Source organism: Dromaius novaehollandiae, chromosome 2, assembly GCF_036370855.1.
Source record: "Dromaius novaehollandiae isolate bDroNov1 chromosome 2, bDroNov1.hap1, whole genome shotgun sequence".
NCBI classification, from domain to species: domain Eukaryota; kingdom Metazoa; phylum Chordata; class Aves; order Casuariiformes; family Dromaiidae; genus Dromaius; species Dromaius novaehollandiae.
The window spans coordinates 76,169,436-76,177,058 of record NC_088099.1 but is presented as its reverse complement, the minus strand read 5'-3'; positions in this window follow the sequence as shown (position 1 = coordinate 76,177,058).

The window sequence follows — 7,623 nt, the reverse complement described above, 5'->3', positions numbered from 1 at the left end:
TGCAGTGGTGTAGCATATCTATAGTGTCAGAATTGCTGTATACAGCTACAGAGTGTACCTAGTTATGTACAATTAACACAATGCATTTTGGACACAACCTATTGTGCAGAATATAAGCAAGCAGCTGGAGCAAGTCCCAACAGCTACTCAAAATATGCAGTGTTTCTGTCCAGAAAACTCCAGAGAGAAATATGGCAACCTTCTGCTCTTTGAATATGTAAACATAATTCCAATGTATAGACATCCAACGAACACCTCGATTAGTGATCTAGCCCACGTCAGAACCAGTTTCATTCAAGTACTACCCTGACTACAGTGATAAAAGCTAACTGATGAGAATTTAAGCTTATTTATTCATTAATGACAAACTTTTAAAATGACATGAGAATGCTAGAGCCAGACTGAATAATGTAAATAAGGGGCCTTAAATTCAGAGATGCTGCACATCCACTAACTCAGATTAGGTTGGAGATTAGAAAGACAACTTCCTGAATGCCACCCTTGCAATTATCTCCTGTATTCTGGAGACAGATTAGAATATAGCAAAAATGGTTTGTGTTGATAAATGTTTTTTGAATCCAGTTCTTGTCTGTGTTAGCTTTGCAGACTAACAAGAATATTAAAAATTTATTCCAGTAGTATATTTAGTAGCTGTAACTTCCATTCTCACAGTCAGTTTTCAAAAACCGCCATCTAATGTGGCATCATTTTCTGCTATGGCCAAGCAAAACATGATGCAGAAAAGGAGCAAAATATGTCAAAAGGAAAGGTGGCCAGACATGAACCTGTCTTCAGCACAAATGAACAGCCACAACACAGATCATCCTACTATAACATGCCTTTTACATAGCACTGTATGTAAAACTGCAGAGAATATGCTGCTACCCCATCCTTTACCTGGAATTTTCTCGTCACGAGTGAATCTTGTATTGCTAGCTCAGGCAAAGAAGTGGAGGTAATGGATGTCCTAAAGGCTATGTTATCAGGATAAGATTTGCAGCCCATCTTTGGTGACTGGGCCAGGTCATCTGAGATTCTGGCTTCCATTTAAGCAACCAGATGAGTAAAAAAATAGATAAAATAGGAAGCTGTGGTTTTTGTGGGGCAAATGGAATATTTTTTTAATCAAGCAGAAGTTTGCTAATGATAGAATTGCTACTACTGTGTTTTAGGCAGACCACACAAAATGTGTATGTTCTATGATGCAGAACCTCTTGGGTAACCTTAAAAAGTAAATAAAAGCTCTAGACTCCAGATGACAAACTGTACTCAGGCACTGTAACTATTATATCCCTATGGCATAAAGGAATAGAATTTCTATCCTGAGATACCTTGCAATTATGTTGTAGATTCCCATATGAAGATATCTAATAACTTATGCTGTTAAAAACCATGTCACGCATGAATAAATTACTCTCCTGCTTTACCATCTTCTGGTCAATAACACAATAATCTACAAAATAAAAGTCTTGCTATGTAACAAAGAACATTGTTATGTAATTCTGAATAGGCCAAGTGTTCATTTATCTTTATTTTCTCCTTATTCTTTTGCTCCATAATCCTAACATGTTTTTATAACCACTTCTGGTGCTTTCACTCTTTTTCTTCCTCCAAATTCAGAGATCACCCTCTTTATGTCTAGAACTGATTCTACTACAATACTCAAGCAATAATACCTGTTAATTGTTGCTGAATCTGATGGCTCAGTAGAGGTAAGACTGACACAGCTCTGGTTCCCCAGGTCCAGCCAGTGGGGAGGCTGAGCATGTTTTCCCAGCTCTGGTTCCCTTCTCTGGCTAATTAGGACGAAAGCCCATTAGCAGAAATATATATACACACACACACACAATGTGGATGCCTCCAGTAGCTGGTCTTAGGCACTCAGTCTATCCAGTAACTGGCCCCTGGCTCCCCTGGTCTCTCCATTTGTTGATAGCTGGGCATATAAGCCTCCAAGGTGTGCAGCTCCACTCCAGTTGCTGGTACTCAGACCCTTTCATGCACAGGCATGCACACACACACACACGCGCACACACACACACACAGGCACTACAAATCCCTCCAGTAACTGGCGTTCAGCTGTCTATCTAGCATCTGGCTCTTGGACGCGCTGGTCTCCCAGCTGGCTCACACACAAGCACACGTTCCTCTGGTAGCTTATCCAGACCTGTGACCAGTAGCTGATCTCCAGCCCCCACAGTCTCTCCAATAGATGGCCTGGACCTCCTGATTCCTCCAGTAGCCTCAAGATAATCTTTCCCTGCATCTCATGAGTCCCACACCCCTGTAGGCAGTAATCCCGCTCAGTCTGCAAGGTGATCCAGAGAGTCTCTCTCATTGACAGCTCTGGTGAGTTTCACACCTGGAGAAGTGTCTGATAATCCTCCTTTGATAGCCCCAGGTCACACAGTGTTTTCCCCAGCTAGGTTACTGGGCTTTAATCGCCTGTCATTGTTCCTCTGTGTTCATGGATATGAGCCTGTAATCACATAACCTAGCAATAACACAAAAAAAGTATCCTGATGTAAGCTGTGTACGACAGGCTATCAAGTAAACCATAACAGTTTACAAATTACGCTTGTCTATGACAGTTTGGTACAGCAAATTTGCCTTTTCTCAGTGACTGAATCACACTTAAAAATTCAGGCTTTTCTACTGTCAAATCAAGAGTTTTAATCTGCATCCTGTACATTGGTTCTAGATGCATCATAAGCATTGAAGAACACAAAATACTACTGAAAACATTAATTGCAGCAAAATCAAATTGTAAAACTCTTGGTTTGGCTCACAGCCACTAACTTCAAAAATTGATGGATCAGGCTAAAGGTAAAAGATGTTATGTGGGGAAAAAAAGCATAACTTCAATATTTTATTTTCATTCTGTAATACTTTAATCATTTCCAAACTTATTCTTTAAAAGTAATTTGTAAACAGGTCTAAAATGCAAATTAATAACTATACCCAAAGATTTAAAAAAAAAAAAAATCAAAACCCCATCCTAGCAGTTAGGCTTTTGTGCAACTTAGAACAGCACAAAAGGATCTATTGCTCTTGCAATGCAACTTTCAAATAATTGCTTCTTTCATTAAAACCTCTCCATTTTTGAGAGGAAAGAAGGAAAAGAATTAATTGAAATGGGAATAAGCCACTTAAGACAGACAAGAGCACAGCAAAAGGTCCTTGAGATTTTACATAACGAAATGACTTGTGTACTGCTTATACTATCTCTGTTCAATGACGTATGTTTGCAGCTGTTTTATCACTTAAAAAAAAAATGACTGCTCTGTATATATGCTAATAACTGAAAAAACTCAGCCTCCAAGGCCCTGAAAACCTGTAGCCATTTAACAGACATAACTGGTAATAATATTTTTTCCAGGTATAAAATTAGTATTTTGAAAACCAATACAGAATACACAGGAACAAAACTAAGGACACTGCTGCATTAAAATATTCCTTTATACGTGATATAATTGTTAACTAGCTATTCAGTATATTATTGGAGAAAGGATTCTATTACACCAAAAAAAGAAGGATTTGTTGATTTTGGGATTTCTTTACTATTGCAAAATGCTATTCATAGAATAAAACGATTGATAGAAATTTTTAAGAATAACACAGGAGTTTTGCCTGGGGTGACACTTGTCCAGAAATTGTGTGGTAATCGTTCTGTAGTTTAAAGTAACTCTTTCTGTAACTTTTAGAGTTTTCATTTATTTTATACAACATTATGCCTATTCACACACTTGTTCTCAATGAAAAGCTAAAAGGCAAGCGAACATCAAACTTTTCAAATTTTAAGAAAGTTTTTCCTCATGATACCAGAGGCAGAGGCTGTAAAATACTTTCTAGAGGGACCACAACAAAGTGGTGCTCAGCAACATCCTCTGGGCCACTTCCCTGCCCACTTGCCCATCATCACCTCCATAGGTGCGTAATACTGGGCTCATGCAACACGTTTCTAATGGTACCTTGCAATAACTAGCAACTGCAAGCAGGAAAGAGGCTGGCTGAATGCCCAGCTCCTTACTGATCCTAAATTGTTACATTCTAAAGCATTTGCCCTGACAGCAAAGCAATCAAGAAATTTCTGGGCAACACTACTGACAACAGTTAAACAGGTGGTATTATTTCATATACTTTTCCACCATAAATTCAGACTAACTGGGAAAACAATTTCAATGTTTCTTAGACTGCTGGGAAAAAAAACTTCTAAGGAAAGATAAGTGGCTAGGGAGGCAGGGGAAGATCCTACCAGAAATTGAAAGGCTGGTTACTACTCGGTAAAATACATACCACTTTTCCTGAGACACCTTCAGAGGGCTTTGCTTGGTGCCCTCTCTGCTTCTTTTTGAAGCAGGTACTCTGATCCCAGTTCCTGTGCTATTACTGCTCTCTCAACCCAGCTGGATCTCATATTCTATTTCATCCTATTTCCTCCCTTTCTCCCTAGTTTGAAAAAGCTGTTTCACCACACATCTGGAGCCACCCTTCTGCAAGAATGTAATAGCAGTGAGAAACAGCAGATGCAGAACAAGGCGGGGAGAGGGAATGAGAAGGACAGGCACATAGTGGTGTCTTCGGTAGCACAATTCACTGGTTCTCTGATTTTGTTCAATTTCTATTCAAATCCAGTTTCCATGTGAAGAGCCACTAAGCACCCTCTTTACAGCATTCTTCCAGATAACCAATCTCCATTACATATTTACTGTTACTCAGTTTTGTACCTTCCTCTATCCATTACTTCTCACATTGACTGATTCACTGTAAGCCCAATTAGAACTCTGTAACACTTTCTTGGATACATCTCACACTCCTTCCCTTACTTACAACACACTGTTCATGTCTCACACTACAACTATTTTATAGGTTATACCTTATCACTCTCTCTGTGATTGGATTACCATTTTTGCTCATACTGACTGCTGGAATCACCCAACTGTGTGAAGCTAAACCTAAGTAAAGAGATTCAAGACCAGAGAAAGCCTGACAGGTTCCAAAACCTAATATGGCTCCTGGTTATTTTATTACTCAAGGCCTGTTATTAGAACAAAAACATCATAATCAATCTCAACTATTGGCAGTTGATGGTCTAGTTCCACAGCTTAATTATAAGGACATACTTTTTCACCTAAGTTAAGTTTGCTTTAAGCCTGCTACCTGGTTAGTTAGCGACCCTATTTCTTGTACTGTGAAGGTGAATCATCATTCTCTTTCATCTGCTTCACAGCAATTATTATACACTTCTGTCATATTATTCCTAATTCATCTGTTTTCCAAGCTGAAGAGTTCTGTCCTATTTAACCTTACCTCTTAAAAAGCCTTTCTGAACAGAAAAACAAACTAAAAATCCCAATGAGGATAATCTTTTCAAGTCTTAATATATCCTGTTTGAAATAAGGGCCTGGAGCTGCATACAGTAGCTAATGTGCAGTCACATGATGGATTAAGACAGCAGTTGAACAGCTTTTTAGTTTGCTCTCTGTTAAACCTCTAAATAACGCTTTCTGTTTGTCCACCTGTTGCAGAGACATGATATGTTCATAAAATCATCCGCAATTGACACCAAGACCCTTACTTTATGTGATCATAGCTGTTTCAGAGCTCGTGACTGGGCATGTGTTTAGAATAAATCACTGGATAACTGAAAGAGCAGAAAGAATTAATGCTTGTAAATTTTACTGTGAGATAAACTTACTGAAATCAATTCAGGTATAGTAAAACAGATCTGATTAAGTTTTACTGCAAAGTAAGTTAAAGGGATTGTTTTCACTTGCATTCTTTTTTGGTCTACTTGATATGCTTTAATTTCTTAAATTAAAAAAGAAGAAAAAAAGATAGTATTTTATCACTGAAGACCAGTTCTGTGTGACATTAGCTGACACCTTAACCCCTAAATGACCATAAGAGGATGTGAGAGAAAACTGCAGAACTGACATTAGTGAAACAGTAGGAGACAGAGGATGCATTTAAGAGGTTAGCAAAACAGGCTCCATCATTTAGCAGCTGTATTTGAAAAGAGAAAAAAAAAAAATCATTTACAACAATCAAGTGTCTAGCATTAGCAGCTTAGAGAGGCATAAATGTTGTGTTACTGAAATATTTATAAAGGGATCTGGTTAACAGTAGTCACACAAGAGTTACTTATACAGGATGCTGCAAGGTTTTTTATTAAAGTGTTTTAAATACCTCTAGCTGAAAGTTTTAGCATTAAAGAACCCCCCCTTCCCCCCCCCCCCACATCTGCATTTTATATACTTCCTGTCTTCCACTAGGAAAAAATGAGTAAGGCTGAGGGACACAGCATTTTTTTCCCAATACTTCAAAAGCCAGTACATGGAATAAATCTATAACCTTCTGATTTGTTGCTCTTTGTTTCTGGAGTTGCTCACAATCCGTAATTCCATTCTGTCCTCCAGTCAGCTAAAGTTATGAAGAAAGAGTTTTATTCAGTCACAGACTTGGAGGTATTAGGTAAGACGACAACAGATCTGTAACCTCTGGGTCATCTCTTGACTGGCAAGCAAGGTGGTACTGTCAACAGCAACACAAAACAGAAGGAGAAAGATAGCTGAGAATGGACTGGATGTTGTTTAAATTGTTGGCAAAACATTCAGGAGAGATCAGGAAAGACAGATTCTAGGGCAGAATTCAATGCTGCCTTCATACTTGAGCAAGCAGTAAAACCTTGGCAATCAATCACACAAGAGGGGCCAAATTCCAAAGCCAGCTGAGATGCACAAACAGAACTGTATCCAGTCTACCAGCAATATTAATTGACATGATGGTAGAAAGTAAAATTCTGCAAGTGGGGAAGGAGGAAAAAAGGGGAACAGAGTCTAAGCCATGGACGTACAAAGACAAGAGGGTCATGGTCAGCTACAGAAAGCGTTGCTAGTGAAGCAACACTTGAAAAATGCAGTACCTCTAGTCAGAAGGAGGCTACAAAAGGCTTTCAGCCTGTTTTAAACCTTTCCCCTAAATGATCTTAGTCCTTTCTTATTTTCTCCTTGTTCTCTCATGCATGGAGTGCATTTTTCTTCCTCTGCCAGATTGTTAATTTTAATGACAGACTCAACAACGTTTGCTGCAATACCTAGTGCATGTCATCACTCAGCCAGTTTCCATTTCATGCAGCAATGTTCACTCCCCAAGCCTATGCAAGTAGTTTTCAAGTAAGACTGGGAGTCCTTGTATGAAATAATTTCCAAGAATCTGTTACAGTAAGTGCATTTTCTTAATCTACAGTCCTAAGTCTAGAATGACTTATATTAAAAGAAAGTATTGGTGGCTTTTTCTGACCTATTCTTTCTCAGTTACTGTGTAGTATATTTTAACTCTCTTTAGAGTATTTTACTTCTCCTGACTAATAACTCAACATTTTTTTGAATGTCATTAAACCCAAACATATTTTCAGAAATAAGAAATTAACGAGGAGTAAACCCTCTTCTTAGGGCACTTTCTTCACCCACCAATTCTTCAGTCATGCTCCTCCCTACTGCTTGACACTCTGGCTTTGCCTTTCCTTAACCACCATGCATCTCCTGGGTTCTTCAGAGTTTTCAGGGCAAAGGGCCCCTCAAGCGAGGCCTCCCATGCAGCTGGGAAAAGCTAGGTAAATAA